Below are 22667 nucleotides of genomic sequence, written 5' to 3'. Positions count from 1 at the left end.
TTTTATTTTTTTTTTCTGCCAAAGTAGTAAATGCCTTAGAAGTGCCTACTTTTCCTCTCTCCCCGTGTGCAGAAACCTCAAGGACGTGCATCCTAATGAGGGTGGATGCAGAGCCCAGTTTCTGCCTGGAAAGCCCTGAGGTTCTCACTGACCTTGCAGACCTCGGGGCAGCGCCAGGGAAAAGGCAGTGGTTTGGATTGGATGTTGGGAAGGAGGACTCCCAGCATCTGGAATCAAGTTCCTAGGGATTGAAAACATCTTAGTTTTGAGTCCTCGGGTCACAAAATCATAGAATCTCAGGGTTCAAGGGATTTTTTTTAAAGGTTGTATTGGTCCAAAATTAATTTTTTTTTTTTTACAATGTACAACATACCTGATGAATGATTAGGTAGATTCAGAAGACTACAAAAATTAAAGGGAGCACGTTTCTCTTTGAGAACAGTTCTGACATTCTCACCCCTTGGCTTCAAATCCACTCCTAATGGTCATTTAAAATAACATGCTGGCCACGAGGCTTGCTTAAAATATTTTAAGATATAATGTGTGTATTTCCCAGTCCCACCACCTATCTACATACACCCCCCAATAATTCTACACTTCTCGAGATAAGCATTCTCATTTCCATCACCTCTTCTTCAAGAATTACAACTTCAAGCCTTCAAAACCCTGATTTCTTGGGGTTTTTTGCAGTATCTGGTGCGGATGTAAATTGTGACATGCACAAGTGAAACCATAGCGGAGGTGTGGTCTGATGTGTGGGCAACTTTTGTTTCATAAAAGGCCCCCAAACATAGAGGGCAAGTAGAGCCTGAGAAACAGGCAGGCCACTCCAGATTGGTAGGCAACAGGTGTAATAAGCAGAAGAACTTACTTACAAGGCCTGCCTTGGGCAGCTGCAAGACACACAGATCTCCACACATGCCTGCCAGAAACTTAAGTGTTGATATGGAGGCCTTAGCTGGGTTCAGTCACGTACACCATCCAGATGGTCTCAACAACACATGGCTCTCTCAAGGCTATGTCCTCAGAAATTATTCCCACTGTGGGAAGAGTGAGCAGAACGTAATTCCAAGGACAGGAGAGGGGGTGATAAGCCTGATTGCCTGCAGTTAGCTCGTGGGTCTCCCAGCTGCCACGTCTTCACCGAGGCCTCTTCCAATAGGAACATGTTGGTGCTTTCAGCATTTTTCCTTCATATGTTTCTACTAATAAGCTGAAGATTAGCTTCTTGACTGTCTCATTATTCCAATAATGTGCTTGTACAAGTATATTCCCCCCAAATACAAGTTGATATTTACTTTGTTAAGTTTTACCTGGGCTCAGCTCTTTTAACCAGATTTTTTTTTAAGATTTTATTTATTTATTTATTCATGAGATACAGAGAGAGAGAGAGAGAGAGAGAGAGAGGCAGAGACACAGGCAGAGGGAGAAGCAGGCTCCATGCAGGGAGCCCGATGTGGGACTCTATCCCAGGACTCTGGGATCACGCCATGAGCCAAAAGCAGACGCTCAACTGCTGAGCCACCCAGGTGTCCCACTTTTAATCAGATTTTATCCAAAATCATTATGGATACTGTTTTCATATTTCTCTCATCCTTTTAAAAGTAAACATGATGAGCACACTTCCTCCATCTTCAACCACAGAATTAGTAAGGTAGTTGAAAAAAAGTAGCCAGAGGACCGTCAAACATAAGCAAGACCGTTCTTCAAGACAATAGCAGTCCCCTAATTATTATATATTGAACAGGCAGTCCATCTTCTTACCAGGTTACAGAGTTGTCTACCATCAGTCCATGTCTTTATTTCGTTCACAAGAATGATATATAAGATCCCATCAATTGTGTTACTAATCTTACTTTACCCCTGAAAACTTGGGTTTTCACTACCTTTTCTGCCAACACCTGAATCTATGTGAGGCAGGAACATATTAAAAGATGCAAAACATGAATACTAGATCTACGAGCCAACAATGATGCAGAGGATATAGTGGCTTCTGGATCAGTTGTCAAATGACATTTCTGAGCTCTTGACATCATGTAGATATAACATGAATCCAAATAACACCAGCTTTTTTTCTTATATTCTTAGGTTTATTAATTATATAATTTCTTTGCCTAATTCCTACAGCCATAATTCTGTTATCTTTGATTCCTCTTTACAGTTCATGTGGATTCCTCCTCTTAGTAATCCAACCTCCCATTTCAACATCTTTACTGTCTTTTTGTTTTTCTCTTAAGCACCAATGCCATAGTTTCCCAGCTGGCCTGGATATATCCAGTCTCATCTTTCCTGTCTACTCTTAGCCAGCTCCCTAGGAGATCCTCCTAATATACAAATTTTATCACCTCCTTTTCGTATTGAAAAATATTTTTTTTCTTATTGAAGAATGTTTTGATAGCTCTCCATTGGGTATTAGCATAAAACTTAAGTACCCTATAATTTTACACAAAACACTCTATGTTTGGATTCTGACTATCTCTATAGTGAATGCTCAACCCAAATGCCCACTCTAGCGCCCATACACACATCCCCTGGCTGATGGCAGTATCCACAGCTGATAGCTCACAGCTGCACCTCCCACTGGGAATTGCCCTAGGCTTCAGGAACAGCCTTCACTAAGGCTGATCACTCAGACACAAGACAGTCTCCTAATCCCCACTTGTAATAGTATTGACATCCTTAGAGCCCTCATATGGGTATTGTAGAGCTCCGTCATTGTGCTTCATGTCAACAAGGCAGAGACACTCAAAAACTGAAGGCAGCAAGGTATGTGAGATGTTAGGCTGAATGAGAAAAATTTTTAGAAATATGCACATATGTATATATGTATGTATTATTCCCTACCTCCTTTCCTTCCTACAATCCTTCCTCCCTCCTTCCCTCCCTCCCTCCTGTCTAAAACTGCTCTCCTGACCAAGCATCTTTTATTTTCTTGGCGGCTTTTGCCAGGGTCTAACATTATGTTTTCCCATTTATTTACCCACTGTGTATAATCTACCACTCTCCATTTATTTTTTAAAATTTTTATTTAAATTCAGTTTGCCAAAAATAAATAAATAAATAAATAAATAAATAAATAAATAAATAAATAAATAAATTCAGTTTGCCAACATATAGTCTAACACCCAGTGCTCATCCTATCAAGTGCCCTCCTTAGTGCCACCCAGTTGCCCCATCTCTAAAAATAGGGCAGCTCTATTTTTAACTTCTTGAGGACCCTCCACACTGTTTTCCAGAGTAGCTGTATCAATTTGCATCCCCACCAACAATGCAAGAGGCTTCTCCTTTCTCCACATCCTCTTCAACATTTGTTGTTTCCTGTCATGTTAATTTTAGCCATTTTCACAGGTGTGAGGTTGTATCTCATTGTAGATTTGATTTGTATTTCCCTGATGGCAAGTACCATTTCCCATTTAAATGCAAACTCCATGAGAACAAGGATCTTTGCTCTCTCATCCTTTGCTATAACTCCTGTACTCTGCAGGGTAGAATCTCAACAAATATTTGCTTAGAGAACGATCGAATGAACAATGAATGATTTACAGAAGTTTGATACATCTTGATTAAATTCAACAATTTGAACTAAAAGAGAGAATTTTGGGTTTAATGGAAAGAAAGAATCAATACATTGTGAAGAGATGAGTTTAGGCAAGTGAACTATAAATATCAGAAAGAAAATTATATGTCATGAAAATAATCAAGAACAGTAATCTAGAGTCAGATAAAGAACAGCTCCTACTGTATGTATGCAAGCTAATTGTTGAATCACTTAGAGTCAAGTTTGAAGTAAAAAATAACCTCATTTTCACTCAAAACCCACTTGGATAATATTTTTAGTCAAAAGGAGGCTTCCAGGTTTTCAAATGGTAAAAGGTACACCAAAGCTTAAGAAGGCTAAATATTCCCGGGCAGCAATAAAAATAAGTTTAAATTTCCAAGAAAAAGAACTTTTCAGCTGAGCCAGAGCTGTGGAATGAAAAGGTGTTTAGTTAACATCTTTTCCAGACATTAGTGCAGAACCAGAAGGCATTTTTTTTTTCCTCCCACGTAGTAAAAACACCTGGAAATATCAGGAGCCCTTGGGATAAGAAATGATCTTACAGCTTCTGAGTATTTTTGCAGTTCTAATTGATGCTAAAGGCAAATTTTAGGAAAAGAAAAAATCTAGAGGTTGTTTTCATTGACTTTAGGGGGAAAGAAATTTCTCACTTCAATATTATTTAATCCCTACGAATAGACTCTCAGTTCTTAAAGTCATGCTCAGCTGTTAATCAATTAATAACAACTGGGGGCATATGATCAGGGGTGGACAAGTCAAGAGAACACTGGACTATTTGTTCAGTGAAGGGTTTCTGATGCTGGTGTTTTCATCAAGAAGCTGTCTGATCTTGGCTGGCTTCCTTACCCTGATGAATTTCAGTTTCCAAAGTGGCATGATTAAGGGAAATGTTGGTTCTCTCCAACTGTAAATTTCTGTGACTATATTTTCTTTATATATTTGTCCAGAACCTTCCAGGAATAAAGAGGAATAGGAATATAGATGTATATACATATATATGTAAGCAAATATATATTATTATATAAATATTATATTTATATAATATCATATTCTATAAAATATAAATAATATTTAAATAGCACATAATATTTTATATGAATATTTATATATTATATTTATATATATTTGCTTACATATATACATACCTCAGAGATGGAAATAATAGAAACTAGTACCTAGTTTTCTGATAATGGGTTTTTGTATAGAGCTGGTTTATATAGTGAAGTCTCCAGAAGTTAAAAATATTTCATTTATGTGTAGTTTTACTTGAACTCTGTGCCAGGGCCTTTTCCACTTTGTGGGCTGGTTTACAAAACTGCTCAGTAGCATTAACCTCTTGGTTTCTTCCTCCCTGTAGCAATACTCAGGGGTTTCATGCAGTGTATACCTGAGGGTACCGTCTTTTAAAACTGTTATCCACATTAGTGCTTCCATTATCTTCACTATCATTCCAATGTAAGTAGGACCCATTCTACATCAATCAGGAAAAAATAAACCCATTCTACATCCATCAGGAAAAAATAAACAGACTAAAGGGGCATTACCTACGAGATTACCTAGGTAAAAATAGTGAAAGTGAATAAAGGGGAAAGGAGAGAAAATGAGTGAAAATATCAGAGAGGGTGACAGAACATGAGAGACTCCTAACTCTGGGAAACGAACAAGGGGTGGTGGAAGGGGAGGTGGGCGGGGGGGTGGGGGTGGGTTGGGGTGACTGGGTGGTAGGCACTGAGGGGGGCACTTGACGGGATGAGCACTGGGTGATATGATATATGTTGGCAAATTGAACTCCAATTTTAAAAAGAGAGAGAGAGATGCTTGGCATGTTGTGAGCTTGTTCCTGAGCCAGGTGTCGTGCCTTGAGTATGTTATCTGAGGCAGTGATAAGTACTGAGAGAATAATAACAGCAGTATAAGATCCTGTATAAGAGCTGAACGTCTTCCCACAATAATATGCAACTTATAAACTGAAAGGATAGGTATAAAAAACATTTTGTGAACTTTGATATAATTTGTTTGACCAAACAACGTATAAGCATTTTCCTATGGTGAAGAAAATTGTCAGCAAAACCTTTTCTTTGCATAAATAATGACGAATTTCAGTCTTAACCATTTCAATCGATACAGGCCTGGTAATCAACACAGATAAATTACTGTAAATACCAATTAAATTGCTTTAGGGAAAGGGAGAGGGGTAAATGAGGCCAATAACTAAAAAGAAGAAAAAACAAGTAGCTGAGTAAGAACTGGGATGATAAGCCAGTTTTTCAAGAGTGAGCAGCTCATTATCTTGTCTGAGTAACTCAGTGGATGACTACTTCTCCTCCGACCTTCTGCTTTCCCCTTGTGTACAGCAACACTATAAATTACACTGGCCTTTCAAACTCTGGCTGCAATGGTCAAACAACTAGGTTCCTTAGTTAATTCTCCCCCTACATCAATTGCGTTGGCATTATAGAACCAAATGAAGCTTCATATTCAACAACTGAAAACCTAAATGTCTAGTTCCTGGTGTATGGAAAGGATATTGAACACAAATAGAAAATTGAGTTCATTGTTTCATAATTATGGTATTTTTAATTAACTTTCTTCCTAAGTCTACTTACAGTTGATTGGCTATAGCTGTGGTTAGAAGGGTAGCCTAGACTTCTTTCATTTGATGATAAAACTATAAAGTGAAGCAATAAAACCTTAATTTGATGATTTAACTAGTGTATTTTCATTTTTATTGTGTTAGTTCTTCCAAAGCTTTATTGCAATGGCTTAAATACCTAAATTCTTTAGGATTGGCGAAGTAACAAATAATTGAAAGCTCAAGTCCATTTACTTTCATTGAGAACCTATGATGTGTCTGTCACTTCCCACGCTATCCATTCAAGATCCATCATCACTTCATGTACCATACAGAAAGACAAAATGTGGCCAACTAAACTGTGACATGTTTTATTTTATACTTATCAGTTAGCTGTTTTATTTTATACTTATTGAAAGAGATCTTTTAGGCTTATTTAGAAGTGCATTTATTTTTATCATATCTCTCTATTCTATAAGTAAAAGAGAAAACACAAGTGAAATAAATTGGTTGAGATATTCCTAACACTCCTTTGCAAAATTCAACCATTCACTATTCAACTTAGAATTGCATGACTGTATTTTTTATACTACATCATCCTCTGTATCATTAAGTGTTGACTATGCGATTCTGCTGAAAACAATCTATCAAAGAAATCAAACCTCTTTGGTGCTAAGTTATTAGCATATTTGTATAGCTAGCCAAATTTCGGTTCCAGCTTCCAAAATCTTGCTAAGCTCTTCTGAATCACTGTGGTCCATACCTGGTCACCACCCCCATTTGGTTCCAAGATTGCTCTGCTACTGTCTCTGGGATTTTATTCCAGGAGGCTGACGGCACATTTGCAAATTTCAAGGTTAGAGCTTTTGACATCTGTGCATCATCGTGACTGCCTTGGCCAACAGATACTGCAAGATGCCATCAATTGCCATTGATCTGATTTCAGATTTTTCTTAAATGTGAAAAAAAAATCATAGTTTTGGAGGTGGGTATAGAAGGAGAGAGAGAGAAGGAGAGAGAGAGAGAGAGAGAGAGAGAGAGAGAGAGAGAGAAAATCTTAAGCAGCCTCCATGCCCAGGGTGGAGTTCAATATGGGGCTCGATCTCACAACCCTGAAATCATGACTTGAACCAAAATCAAGAGTCAGGCATTTAACCTACTGAGCCACTCAGGCGTCCCCAAAATTTTTTCATATTTTTTTAAAGGTTTTATTTTTTTATTCACGAGAGACACAGAAAGAGAGGTAGGAACACAGACCTGGGGAGAAGCAGGCTCCTCAAAGGGAACCGAATGTGGAACTTGATCTCAGAACGCCCAGACCACGCCCTGAGCCACCCAGGCATCCCAAATTTTTTTCATATTTTGCCTCTGAGGATCAACAAGATTGATATTTTATCTTCATTCTTACAACTTCATGTGATAGAAATCTGTTGCTCACAAAAGTCAGGCAAATAAACCAAGATGACAATGTTAGTTAATTATAGATAAGGCATATGTGCATAAAGTCAGTTGCTTCTTTTGGAACAGAATTAGTCTTAGGTCAAATGACAAAGCAGGTGAGATTTGTCCCACACTCTTCCCTTTTCCATTTAGCTACTTTCACTTCCCTGTCACTTGTCCACAGGCAAGTCAGTAGTCTTTGATTCACCTTGAACACTGGAACGTTCCATACCCTTGCTGTAGCAACATTCACTGCCTGTGATCATTCAGCTATTCATTCAAAAGAAACACATTTAGTGTTCATTTATTAAGTGCCATCAAGAATGATACCAGGATTGAGATCCAAGAACAAATATCCACAAAGAGGACAGATCCAAGGAATGTTTCTCACAATTTCTAATATTTCTCATGATTACAAATGTGGTTCCTATTCCATCCCTACAGTCAAGGATATTGGGTCACACGCTCCCACAACTTCTCACACCTTGCATTCAATCATAACCTTTGCTTAGAACCCTTAGCTTTCTAGCCAAGGTCATGCTTTTGTTGAGATAGCGTATCACTGACTGGATAAGTATGAGGTAAGGAGCGCAGCCATTTCTGCCCATACAGTAAGCTCTAAGGGATGCACTGCGCAAGAGCTTCCTGCGGGACTAGCAAAGAGCAATGTCAGGTTGGCAGAGTAGTCTGACGGCTATCTGCCTTTCCTTTTCCCAGGAGTTCCTCCCTAACAAAATTTCTGGACTCCTCATGCCTTCCCAATGTGTGCTTTCCCATCTGCAAAATTTTGCTTTTTCATCCACTCAAAAAGGCCCTCTCTTCTCTTCCATGCAGTTAAATCTTCTGGCTTTTTGGAAATCTATATGACGCCAGCGTCTTCCACAAACAAGTCTGTTCAGTCTCCTTCAGCCCATGTAAAAAATCTCCATGATCTCAATTTATGTTGGACTTACAGTGACAGTTATTTAATTTCTATGTTGTAATATGACTGCCTTATATGTTTCGGTTACATTTTCTCAACATCCTAATGGCATCTATTACAGGTAGCAGAGCTGTCCTGCCCAGGTTCCCTTAGATTAGAAATTTTTATTGGTGTGGATGGAGCCCCTTTAGTGTACCTTCAAAGACAAGCAACTGCAGATATTCTTCTGGCCACCACCCTTGGACTGTTGGGGCCACTCTGCCAACAGATGCCTGCAGCCAGAAGTGCCTGCTGTTCATTTTTATTCCCTCACCATCTTTCTTCCCACGACCTTGCTTACTCACCTGAAACCAGTTGGGGAAAAGCCCAGCAAATTTGCCTGATTTAGACAACTCTGAGGCAAAAGTTAAAGCTAGTATCCCTTTGTGTAATCATGATAAACCTTATTCTCTGTGGGTCTTTTGTCTAAAATTGTACAGTTGTCTGCCTTCTTCCTCTCGCTGTGCTGCTTCCTCCACTTCCATGTCAATCTCCTCTGGGAGCACTTGCTTTAAAATTAATTGCACATAAATATTCATTCCAACGTCTGCTCCTGAGAAATTCAGACTAAGATAACATATATGTTTTCTGTGTACTACATGTAGCACCTAACGTTCTGTGGGATATGTTAATTTAAACCATTGCAATTACTATTATTCAACTGTTTATGACCAAAAAAGGTAATCATTTCCAGTGATCTACGAGTTGTGGATCCATATTGAATAATTCATCAAGAAGAAATGAATTACTTAATTTGGAGAAAAAGTACATTAGGCCAACTTCAGTGACTTCCTTTGTCAATTAAAAAATCATATACACATAATAATAATAATACATAAACATATACACAAATACATAGCAGAATTCATGTCAAGCAATCATTTTATATCCACTTGTAATATGACAAAGGCAGGAAATAGCCTTCATTCAAAGAATATGATTTCTGATGCCTTATTTGGGAAAATGAATTAACTCTTCAATCATTGGATTTGGGGAAGACTCTTGATAACAAGAAAACCATTGCTTGAGTCCTCAAATTTGGTTACAAAGACCCATTACACCAATGGCTTGATGTAATAAAAACACAGCAAACAGATCACATCTGTAATTTTTATTTTGCTATATAACATTGGGAAAACTTTATAAATTTTTTCCAAGGAGATTCTTATATAAGAAAGCAACAGTGTTTTTGGTATAATTTAGTTATCATCCTGCCTAGATGTGGATGCTGAGTCCAATGGCCTCTGAAGGCTCTTTCCAGTCTCACAATGTGAAAATGTTTTGAAGACTAATGAGGACATACTTATTCAACATCATTCTCTATTTTATTTTCACACTAAAATAGGAAGCTTCGGTTCCCTGGTGGTTCAGTAATTAGACATTATCACGGCTGTGTTTTGAGATTGGTTTCTGGTCAGAGAATGGAAAATTTTCAGCTCCTAATATAAAAATATTCTACTGCCTCACTAAAAATACCTATTGCATCCAAGGGAAATTATTCATACAAAGCATTAAAATTTTCAACAATTGAATCTGTGAACTAATTGGCATTTTGTTAATTCATTAAATAAATACTGATTAAATACCTTACCAGGTAAAAACATACTAAACAAGGAAAAATAGAGATGCTGAGGCTTATAATATTAGATTACTTTATCTAAGTGGCAAGATACATGTTTATAAATAATTTTAATAAAAAGATAGGAGAAAAGAAGAATAGGCTCAATTCATCCTTTGTAAATATTAATGTAGAATAACCTATCAGGTGAATATATTTCCTGTATCTTTCACAAATCTCCCTCAGCTACTTATACTCTTTAAGAAATAGTTGTATTTTGGTAGATTCTAGATGTAAACATCTCAACACCAAGTTTGCAGGTTGCCACTAGGGTTAGTGAGGTGGAATAGTTTGGGAGACAAACTATGCACATTTCTTAAAGAATCTTTTTATTTACCTAATCTGGTTCCAAATGGCTTTGTCATTTTTTTTCCTCCCAATGATATATTTTCTCATTTCTCTTTCTCACTTGGTGGATGGATATCTTCCATAAATAGAAGGACTACAAAATATTAAGAAATCTGTGTTTTCCCAAGACTCACTGACTTTAAAAAGTAGCATAAACCTGACTTCATCTTGTTAAATTGTATTTTTTAATTTCAGCCAAAACAGATATATGTACACATATATATGTGTGTATAAATATGTGTATATTAATATATGTATATGTTAATACTTGTAGAAATAATGTGATGTAAAATAAATAAACCTTCACAAGGAGCATTGCTACTATTATCCTGAGCTTGAAGATAACCATTATTACTCACCAGGCTGCACGATGACCCTGGGAAAAAACAGATTGCATCATTCCTACCTTTGCTCACCTGAACCCAAGCTGTACAACTAGGTCATCATGTTTAAAAAAAAAATACACTTGAATGTTGGAGCAGCTGTCATTTGTGAAATAAGAAGTCCAGAGCTGGTAGCATTATTAACATGTATCCCTTCTGTGTCTTGAACAAGAATTGTAACAAAATGAATAAAAACCATGCCTGTGTGTTCTCCATTTGATAAACCTAGCAATAATTATTTTCGTAATTTTATCAGCTGTTTGTTTCCAAAGTTTTGGGAAGAATAAAACCTGAATGTTATTTATACCAGTAGGGCCTGGTATATGTGTTGGTTTGAAACCTCAGGAGTTGCCAGGTGAAATGTGGAATGGGCTCCAGCACAGAGAACAAAGCAGGAGTGAAGGAAGGCCGCTCCAGAACAGTAGGTGGCAGGTGATAAACAAGGGAACTTACTTATCCAGAAGCTTGTCTGGGTCGCCACAAGATGAGTGGATCTCCACACCCTCTTGCCAGAATCTTACAAGGTTAAATAGAGGCCTTCTTTGGTTGCAGTCATGTATACATACTATCCAGATGGTCTCAGCAACGCTTTGCTTTCTTAAGACTGCGTCCCGGAAAATGGTTCTCACTGTGGGAATGGTGGACAGAATGTACATTCCTAGGACAGGGTAGGAGGCGAGGAGCCTCCAATTGCCAGGACCAACTCAAATGAGCAGAGGAAGGAGCCAAGGAAAGATGCAGGCATCAGATGGACACTGGTTTCTGCCAGGACCAGTGGGGAGCTCTGGGAATGAATGATACCAGAGTTGGTCCTCTGGGAAGCAAGACGCTGGGTCTTGGTGCAAACCTATCCATTTGTCTTTGGCTTCAGGCTGCTGCTGCCAGGGAGGCAGCGTAGGCACATCTTCCAAGTGAAGTCATCCCCCATTCGAAAGAGCACCATTCTCTGAATAAGGGGGCAGCTATGAGAAGTCAGCATTAATCCTAACAGCAGCTGTGGATGGGTGCCCTGGCCTGTTAGAGAGGCTTGGGTGTGGCATCGACGGGATCTAGAACCTCTCTCCCTTGTCTTGTCTGTGTTCTTCAGATCTATATGCTTCTCGTATTGTTTATTCCCTCCAGGAACAGTTTCTTTGGGATTCTAGTTGGTTCCATTTCCTGGACAGTTTACCAGAGGAGATTATCAAGACGAGCAGCGCCTACTGTTGCAGCTCGCCACAGAGCTCATAAGTGATGCTCAACAGCCCTCTTATCTCTCACTCCTTCCAGATCCCTCACCTGTGGGCTAGGACCTTTGGGTGGCTTGCCTTGCAAAGTGCCCTAGCCCACCAATCTGGTGGTGGTTCCTGGGCCCCTGGTTACCACAAACTTACAAGATATTTTATACAATAAATGAGACCTTCAAGGTTATTTTCAGAACTGTAAGATTTACTCTCTCTGGTAGAAGCTTTTATTATGAAATAGTACATACATCATTTCATTACCAAGTGACTCTCCTGAAACAGGACCTTTGTTTTCAGAAATCTACCAGCTTCTCTGGGCGATTGGCTCAGTTACCACTCAGGACAAGGCGACCTCTGCTCAGTTCCCCCAATAAGTGCTTCACTGGTATTATTGTTTATATCTTATTTCACAGTCTTTACTCTGAAAACATAGTCTGAAGTGGAACAACATGGTGAGTTTTGAGTCTTTTTTAAAATTAATCTGTAAAGTAAGCATAATGTGAGGACCACACTTACTTTTTGCTGTATGATTCTCCAATTCCAGCTTGTCCTCTGGAATCCCTCCTCCATGATTAGGCAGCTTATCTTCTCATAAGAGAAATTGATTAAATTTCTTCCTCCAACATATTTCAGCCCATTTTAAGAGTTATAGCTTCTATCTGTTTGAAGTTTAATGTCATCTTTCCTTCTTGTAGTTGCTGTTGAGCCATGTGGTAAGCCTATCCCCTATCTATGACTGATTTATAAATGCAAATGGGAACTTCTTGAAACAGTAAATGGCCTCATGACCTTGGAAAGACCTCAAATCTGACTCAGCAGATGGTTCTTGACCACCTAGCTGCACTCACATCTTTTTCAGTGCTTCAGATAACATAGCTACAACTTAGGTTCAGGGTTGGTCTGTCAGGATTCCAGAACTTGTCCAGCGTCCATATGATGATGGAGATTTATGGGGCTTATGGGAAAAGGAAGAGAGTGGGCAAGTCCATTTTGGCCTATTAAGAAAGAAATGATCAGAGATCAGTGCCAACTACCGGAATGACCTTGCTCAAAGGGATACTTGTTTGATTAAGACAGATTCTCCATAGTTGCAAGACTCATTCCAGAGATCCTTAAGCAGAATTTCCATGGAAATATTTAAGATCACCCTAGTGATCCTTATTATCAAGAAAGTTTAGGAAATATTGCCTTAAGGAAAAAGTAACATGTAAGGTGTCTTCCAAAGCCTTACAATATTTAAGTGGTGAATGAATGTTTCGTGGTTGCCTGGAAGCTGATTCATAAGGAGACAAGACGACCCCCCAGAGACACTCAATATCATGCTTCCTGCTGGCACATCTAGGAACCACACTGCGGTAAGCCTCCCTCAGGCTTTCTATCATCAAAATGCATCTATTCTGCATAAACTAAATTCTGAACATGCTAATCTATGAGTTAGCAAGCACTAGATGCCTCCTGCTTAGCCTGTTTATATTTTTAAAGTAGGTCTTTTGGACCATCCATTTCCCTGCCCAAAGTGTCTTTAACAGAGAAAATTTAATCATATCAAAATTTAGTGGCAAGTGGGCCATATGTGAACCCTGAAATCACACATATAAACAAATGTGTACAGACTAAAATCAATCTTAACCTCAGTGTCATCTACACATAAATCTAATCTAACAGAATCCTGGAGTCAAATAGGTTCCTATATTCCCATAAAGCACATGGAATTCCCTCCATGGATGTTTATTTTTATTTTTTAATTTTTTTTTTAAATTTATGTTTAGGTAAGTAGGCTCCACATCCAGCTTGGTGCCCAGTGCGGGACTTGAACTCACAACCCTAACATCAGACCTGAGCTGAGATCCAGAGTCCAGCCCTTAACTGAGCCACCCAGGAGCCTGATCCCCCATGGATATTTAAATTTCTCTTTTAGCAATTGTTATTATTTTCTCAGCTACTCACTATGGTGTCAAGTGGGATACTAATTTTAGGTGGAAATAAGCAGTAGGGACAGATGAGTTAGTGAGAAAAAAAATCTCATTTTCATTACATTCTTACTATCTTGAGTTTCATAGTTACTGCCATTCCAAAGCCCTTGCCAGACTATGAACACAAGTTTCTCCAATTCATAGTTTACTGTCTCGGTAGTACATTAGCCTGGCTTCATCCTCTGTATTGTAAAGTTCCCTGTGTTTGACAGTTCTCTGTTTGACGGGGTCCCTTCCCTGATCCCATACTGTTGAATACAGATTTAACTGTACAGGCTTTCACACTCAAATGCCTCCTGGGGCCAGGCATTGAAACAGGCTCGTGGGTAGGAGCAAATGGGAGGAATGTGCCTCTGTAAAGGAGACACAGGACATCTCCAGTGGCTCTTTGCCATATGGAAATGTATACTTGACCCGGCCAGATCTTCCTATTTTTCAGGGCAAACTAAAAACCTCATGACTTTCAATGTCGGTAATTGATTTTAATTTGTCAAAATTGTTTTGCAAGTCAAACAACACACATCTGTGAATTATACTGAACTCAGAGAATAGCAAATCATTTTCACTGAAATACAGCAATAAATATAGTACAGAGCCTGTTGGCTTTCCCTAATTTTACTTACAAAAAAACACAAGGGATGATGAGCAGATAGAGGGATAAAGTGATTTTGGAACATTAAGTATATGCCTTCTATGATGATTGTCAACTTCCATATATGCTGACTTCCTACAGATTCCAGGAGGCCTGAGGTCAGCTTTTCCATTACTACTTCATTGAAGTCCATGGGTTCCCCAAAACCTTTTACACCTTTCATGGGATTGTTTGGCACCTATTGGTGAATTATAGATACTTACACAGCCGTAATTTAATCAGCAACGGAGAAAGGTCTGTAATGCCTGATTGGTGAGGAGTGGTGCTAAGATCAGTAAAATTGATGCCTTTATTACTTCATTCACATTTGTAAATCTTGATCTTTAATTATTTAATTAATAGGATTTTTTAACTGTTTATTCTGACTTGATGAATTCTAAAAAAAATATGCACAGCTATATATTTTAGAGATAGAAACTGAAATAAACTAGCATTAAATCAAACAATTGAGAGCCGTGATTTAAGATGATTAAACAAGTTGTTAGTTTTTCTAAACAAATTGTTTATGGATTTATTGTTGTTTAAATTACTTTCCATATTGCATTGTGAAGACTATTTCCACGTGGTTTCATCATTTATTGGGAACTTAGATTTTTATATAGTTGGTCTTTCTGAAATTTTCAGATATTTGAAAACATTATTCTACATGTTTCTGCGTCTCATGAAATGCCAATTATTTTTAAATTTCCTTTAAAAAATAAGGTGCTAATATTGGCCTAAAGTGAATGGATTGTGCCTAGGTTTCTTTTCTAGATGTAACTTAATTAAATATACATAGCCAGAGAATACATTTTAAAACTGTGCGCTTGTGACTTTACTTCCATCCCCTGGGCTATAATATTTTCTGATAGGGGATTTTTCTTTGTTTAGGAGTTCTGCTTTCATTCAGTTTTCTCTCTCCTTCTGTTTATGCCTCTGTGTGTATGATGTTTAAATCACTCCTGAAGGGTTCCTTGGTGGGTTTACTATCTCACTGCAAGGCAAGATGCCAGCGCCTGACTGAACTTTTCAGAGAGTGCAGCCCAGAGAGAAGATGTCACCTGGGCCTCAGTATGGTGTTGAAGATTCCAAGATTTCCCTAAACCTGGTCAGCTGGAAGCCTCAGAAGACATCAGATGAGGCTTCTTGTCCCGGTCACTTACCGTGCATGGAAGTAACCATCGATTTTTGGATGGACATCGGCGCCTGAGCCACATAGCGAAATATTTTAAGGGGAAATGCTATCATGTTTAGAAGACTATGATATAAAGACTCCTAACTCTGGGAAACGAACTAGGGGTGGTGGAAGGGGAGGAGGGCGGGGGTGGGGGTGACTGGGTGACGGGCACTGAGGGGGGCCCTTGAAGGGATGAGCACTGGGTGTTATTCTGTATGTTGGCAAATTGAACACCAATAAAAAATGAATTTATTATATAAAAAAGGAGACTATGATAAATGTCACCCATACACTCGTTATTTGGCAATTTCGTCCTCAAGGGTGAAAAGTAGTCCGCATCCTCGGAAACTATGTCCAGGAAGACCGGGTCACTCACAGCCGCACGCGCTCACACGCACGCACACGAGCCCGCCTGTGCCCCGCGGGCGCCCAGCTCCGGTGCGCCAAGACCACAAGAGGAGCCTGCGGGGGCGAATTAGCTGTTGCTGGGAGACTCCCTGCAGGTGGCAGCCGGAGGGAGGGAAGGCACCTGCCAGCACTGACCCTCCCGCTCCCCACCAAGGGCGGCTCAGGCCTGCTTTGCCATTCCCTCCCTCCAGCCGGCTGCAGCTCTGATTTAAAAAAAAAAAAATAATAAGAAAAGAAAAAAGAGAGAAATAAAAGACAAAAAAGAAAGAAAGAAAGAAAAGAAGGAGCAAAAAAGAAAGAAAAGAAAAAAAAGCCGAGAGCCAAAAGCCCTGTCCCCGCCGTGGCCGCAGGCCCCGCGCCCGCCGGGCAGCAGCGCGCCTGCACGCCCAGCGCAGAGCCGCGGCCCCGGCCGGTGGCGCGCGCCGACGGAGCGCGGGAGGTGAGGGACGCGCACCCGCGGGGGGGCGCCGCGCCTGGGCCGCCGCCGCCGCCGCCGCGCCCGCGGCACCATGACCGCTGCGAGCACCGGGGTTACAGGTTGGTCGCGGCCGCCCGAGGGCGGGGCGGGGCGGCGGGGCGGGGGCGGGGGGCGGAAGGGGCGCTCCTGCCTCCGCGGGGAGGGGGAGGGAGAGGGGGAGGGGGAGGGGGAGGGGGGGAGGGGGCGGGGGGGGACCCGGACCCGGACCCGCCGCGAGCCGCCTGCCCGCCCCTGCGGCGGGATGCGCCTTCCCCGCCTGGGCGGCGCTCGGGTGGGCGCCCGAGCCGGGGCCGCCGGGCGCGGGCCTGCCCCGCTGGGCGCCCGGGGGCAGGTGGCCCGGGATGCGGCGGCTGCGCTGCGCTGCGCGGCGGCCTCTCGGCCCGTGAGGGCGGGCGCACGCGGCGGGTGGGAGGCAGCCCCGCTCCCGCAGGTCTCCGAGGGGGCCGGGGCCTGGCCCACCCCACCCTGCTCCTGCGGATTGCTCTGTGCTTCGGAGCCCTCATTTTATTAATGGGCCTGGTTGAGCAGCTGTCATTAGGGTGGCCACACGGGCAGCAAAGCAGTGTCTGCCAAAGCAACAGCGTTTCGTCACTGAGCCCTTAAGAGACTGGCTCGGATCTTAAGATGGGCCCAGGGCCCTGAACAACGAAGAGGGTGTCCCTCTGATTCAGAATTTTTTCCCTAAGGATGGCTGATAACTCTGAACTCAGGTCCTTATGATTCTTGAGATACCATAGGATCAATCTTTCAGATTCATGCATAATTGTCAGGGAATGTGTTATCAAGGACGCCTGCTTGTGCACACGCAGGTTTAGGCCCCTATTAAGGTGATAGTCTTCATCTCGTGTGTGTGTGTGTGTGTGTGTGTGTGTGTGTGTGTAGTCATCAGCTAGGCCCAGATTTCCCTGGTGCTGAAATGGGTGTTGGGTACCAGTGACTGCTTGAAAAAGGCCAAGGATGGAGGACACTAGCAGGGATCAGAAATTAACAGGTGGCTATACTTTGACAGTTTTCTGATTCCCATTTTCATAGCTACAACTGTAATTTGACTGGAAATTAAGTAGGAAAGGACAGGGTGGACTCTGGTGGTTATTCCCAAGGCAAGTAGAAAGCAGCAGTGGCTTTTTACATTCAAAGACCGAGTTTCAGCAGTTCTAAATAACAATCATAGCTTCCTCCATCTCTACAACAAAATCCTGTTTCCTAATTGGTGGGGTTTTGTGCAGTGGGCCTCTCTAGTTTGGATTCTTATTCTTCTGTGGTATCATTTTGACTCAGCTGTGGCTAAAACCAAATGAAGTGAAGGAACAATCAGGCTTGGGAGAAAATTAAAAAGGGAACAGGCTCCTTGCACCCCTTTCCTGTTCACAGAAGACACGACATCGTGGCAAAACAGATGTGCTGTCCCCGAGAAGGACCATGCTAGAACCTCTAAAAACTGAAGACCAGTCATGTCTTGTGAAGTGGCGGTCATATAGTTACAACGTTAGATATGACTTGAAAGATATTCAAAAGAGGAAAGATGTACTCTAAAAAGAAAAAAAATCTTCCTCAACATTATATAATTTCCTTGCAGTTTAAAGACCTGAAGGTTTGAGTGGCATTTTCTTCTTCTTTGAGGGTGGTATTGCTTTGAAGTGCGTTCCATTTCCTTCTCTTTCCTGTATTCATTATGTGTGCACATGCACGTGTGTGCACACACCTGGGCATGCACATACATATTTGTCTTGTCATTTATCAATGATGCTGCTATAATTTCAGAATTTTCATGGCTGTGTAAATTTATCTCAGGGGAAGAGTCACATGTGGATTTCGAGTTTGTGAAGAAAATACATTTATCCACAACATTATATCCTCCTTGTAAGCCAGGCATTGGGCCAGGAGCAGGGGGTTCAGTGAGGAAAAGAGAGCCAGACCCTAAAATCTATCAGGAAAGACAAATATGTAATCACTGGATAGACAAGGAGGTGTCTTATTTGGTGGTTTGGGTTTGGAAAATATGACCTTGAACTTAAAAAAATGATGAATTGTCCCCCCAAAATGGTATCAACATTTTAAAGGTTAACTATCATGGTTATGGTTTTTACTTTCTTCAAAGACCCACACAAGAAGCTTTTACACCTCAGAAGTCTTCATATGCAAACATCAAACATTTAAAAATTTATCCTTTGAATTTTAAAATACTCAGACATGATAGCAATGACAGAGATAATAGACAAAAGAGAATAAACATCCATAGTCCTAATAACTGAATACAAATGATTATAATATCTATGTATTTGCTATAGTATTTTTAAAACTACATGACTTTGTATAGTTGGAATCATGCTATTGTATAATTTTTATACTGGTCTTCCCATTTAATATTTAGCATAAACATTTTTTCATTCTATACAGTATTCTCACTTAAAAAATTTGAAATAGCTGTATATGACTATGCCCCTGAATATAGCCTCCCTTCTATGGCCGTACCTCTGGTCATTGGACATTTGTGATTTTCAGTTTTTCATCATTACAAATAATGTTCTGGTAGATAGGGTATAGGGATTTATTTTTATTGATGTTATTTTGTTCATAATAGATTCCAGACAATTATATTCCTGGGTTATCAAAAATATTTGATAATCAAAATTAAATGGAATCTCAAAATTATTATGGATATGCTGAGTTCCACAAAAAATAATATTCGAGTTATTTTTCCAAAGATATAAATTTGAATAAGATGTTTTATCTGCTTTCTGCAGTAAATCTGCCTTCTTTTTAGTATTTGTGGATTACTTTCCCTCTTTTACAGGAATAAAGGAAGATAAAATGATATCTTGGACATATAACCTTTGCAGTATGTAAAGACTTGACCTTTAACAAATTCATCTAAAATCAGGATGATAAAATACACTTCTCGGTGTAAAACTAAAATAAGAATGTTATAAAAGTGGTTAAGTGGGGGGCGGGGGGAAAGTAAGTAAAAGCAAGGTCTTTTAGGAATAATGATTTTTGAGCCCAGGACTCTCATTCTGGTTTTTCCTTCAGTAGCAGACTTCAAATAAATGATCAAAGGGCTTTATATAGTTAGAAACCTGTACCCCACAAGCACAGGGAAGAGAAGTCCATTTGCTTATGGGGTGTGGACTCCGAGGCATTTCTGGTAGATTCAGCACAGATGGAACTGGACAGATGGGATGGATGGGCAGAGTTAAGGTTGAGGCCACAGTTCCTGTTCTACTTGTGTAAGAAATAAGGAACAGAGCTCCAGGCAGAACTCCTTCATCTGAAGGAGTGAAGTCTAAAGTTGACTTCTAAAGCACCATCTCCATGAGACCCTGGGGCAAGCACAGCCATACCCGATGGAAGATGTTCCAAGGACAGGGACTGGCCCCATTGTCCAGAGAGAGGCACAGGACTGGGGCTTCCAGGGAGAGAGTCAGGAGTTGAGAAGACCAAAGATCAACATACCATGGCCAAGGAAAGCGAGTCTGCAGAGACCAAGAGTGGGACTTCTCTCCAATTATGCAAAGGAAAGAGGAGGAAAGACTTTATTTGGAGCAGGATGATATGTCTGGAAGATAGCCAACAGAGACACACAAAGAAATGCTCTTCCTGACAGGGAGATCAGAGCAAATGGAGCACAAGCCACATTCTAAGTGAAATATAATCACTGTTTTCTTTTAGATGAAAACAAATAACCCAAATATGCAGATGGAGATGGGTTATAATGGACCAGGAAAGACTAACAGAAAGTAGCTAACATGTTGTTATAGCCTAGTGAACACTTTGCATCTGAAAAACTGAAATAGGAAAAACATCCCATCAGTATTCCAATCAAGACCTGGTGGGCAAAATGGGCGAAGGGGGTCAGATGTATAAACTTTCAGTTGTGAAATAAATAACTCATGGGATGTAACGTACAGCATGGTGACTGTAGTTAATAATACTGTGTTGCATATTTGAAAGTTCCTCAGTAAGATCTTAAAAGTTCCCATCACTAGAAAAAAATTGCAAACTATGTCGATGGATGTTAACTAGACTTACTGTGGTGATCATTACAACAAAAAGAAAAAAGAAATACAAATGTTTATCTACCTACAAAGGGAACATTTAGATTGCCCTCCTATACTCTTTCCAAAATTAAATCAAGTGGCAAGCAGTAAAATAATACCCTGAAATTGTATAATTCTGAAAAATACCAGAATACAATTCTCATAAGATATTAAATGTGGCTCAGAAATGACATAGAAAAAAAGATGAAGGCATACATATTAGGCAAGTGAAAGAAAAGGTGAAAGAATGTAAATAACAGTTGTTTGAAAAGTGATTAGATGAGAATAAAGGACCTTGAAGCAATAAAAGTATCTTTAATAAGGTTATAATTTCAAGTCGTCTGGCGATACCAGTGATAACAGCAATATAATCCTTTTACCCCAAAGTATTCTTATGTGTGTCTATTTTAGGAGACATGGTCCCTAGATGCAGTGTTTTCTCAAGGGTTCTGTGACCTACAATGGGATGAAAATCATCATGTCAGCTTAGGAAATAAAGAAAAGAACCCAACAGAACTAGAGAGGACAGGAAGGAGGAGGCTAGCATTGAAAAAATTGTGGGTGAATTCATTATAAAATAGGAAAGCTTTAGACGTGATACAAAAAAAAATTAAGAGCCATAGTGTTCCAGTCTTTGAGGCTTATTCATCCACCTGTGGATAGCTCGGACTAAAGAATGAGATCAAGAAAAAGGAGAAAAATAACAATGAGGATCAGTGAAGGAGAGTGTTGGAGAAATTGGGTGTGCAATCCTAAGGATGAGTGACTGGAACCAGACTATCATGGTGGAAGCTGAGAAGTGAATGGTAGATTTATCAACAGAACAAATGCTAACAGATCCTGGTGATCAAGCCAACAGAAGGAAAGGGAGGGTATGGGGAGGGTGCAGGTGGAAAACAAATCCAGGATTTCAAGCTCATGTGATTGACTGGGGGCGTATTTGTTTGTATTTACTACTCCTAGAGAGAACTAATTACTTCTTTATCTTTCAGGGATCAGTATCTATTGGTTAAATCATTTGCTTCATTATTTTTTTAAAATCTGCTCTTCTATCTTATAATTATGAAATCCATAGGTCAGCTTCATGGATCACTTCCAGAGTAGAGAAAGGATTTTTAAAAATTACTTACTATTTCTAAAAAGGATAATTACAGAAGCCTATATCAGACAACATACAAGTCAGTGATGGCTTTAGATACTATTAAATATATATCACAAAAGTTGAGGTTAAAAAATCCTGGCTAGTGTAAAATTGGAAGAAGAATCCTAAAATAGTTAAGGAAGTTAAGGAAACTTACATAGCTATGCCTCCCAGGAGCTAGAACACAGAGATTAAGATGAATATTGTGAATAGGGGATTTAAATTTTTAGAAATAGGCCTTGTTGGATTTGGAAACACCTTTTGCTGAATGAATCTTTACATTTCTCTCAATTTGGTATGTCAATACTTCATAAAGAAAAATATATTAAACCCCGGGGAAGCTCAAAACAATTTTCTGCTGTTTAAGTAAAAAATCAAAGAAATTTAAAAACTCAGTTAGTTGTACTAGACAATTTGGTTTTGCTTTCTTTGTTTCTAGAAATGAATAGCCATTTTCAACGTATATCCTAGACTAGAACATTGTAGGAGAAAAGCCAAGTAAAAGATTTCTTAGTTATGTTCTCATAAGACAAAAACCAAAATCCTATTCTTGTATATAAAGTATATTCCATATAGTTATTTTTTTAGTAAATTCTGAAGGTCTCTCAGGAAAACTTAAGAATCGAATATACTGGATGTACATAGTTATAAATCAAAATTTTCGTCTCGGAATTCTATTTTGCCTCCACTTTTTAGAACTAGTCTCTCTTATTTTTAT

At 39.8% G+C, this 22667-nt stretch overlaps 1 protein-coding gene across 7 annotated transcripts in view; it reads left to right on the top strand.

Moving 5' to 3' along the window:
• Positions 1-16681: 16681 nt before the first annotated feature.
• Positions 16682-22667, top strand: part of NALCN (sodium leak channel, non-selective) — a 312076-nt gene continuing 306090 nt past the window's right edge. For 4 of the 7 annotated variants that reach the window (XM_072760968.1, XM_072760967.1, XM_072760966.1 and 1 more), the window contains exon 1: positions 16693-16830. The gene's annotated coding sequence lies outside the window, so the exon portion shown is untranslated. Of the gene's footprint in view, positions 16831-22667 lie in introns of all 7 variants that reach the window. The other 3 variants (XM_072760970.1, XM_072760969.1, XM_072760965.1) reach the window with 2 other exon arrangements.

The sequence above is a fragment of the Vulpes vulpes genome, chromosome 6 (genome assembly GCF_048418805.1).
Source record: "Vulpes vulpes isolate BD-2025 chromosome 6, VulVul3, whole genome shotgun sequence".
In the NCBI taxonomy this organism is placed as follows: Eukaryota; Metazoa; Chordata; class Mammalia; order Carnivora; family Canidae; genus Vulpes; species Vulpes vulpes.
Note: the sequence above shows the minus strand (reverse complement) of the source record. Positions and strands in the feature narration are given on the sequence as shown.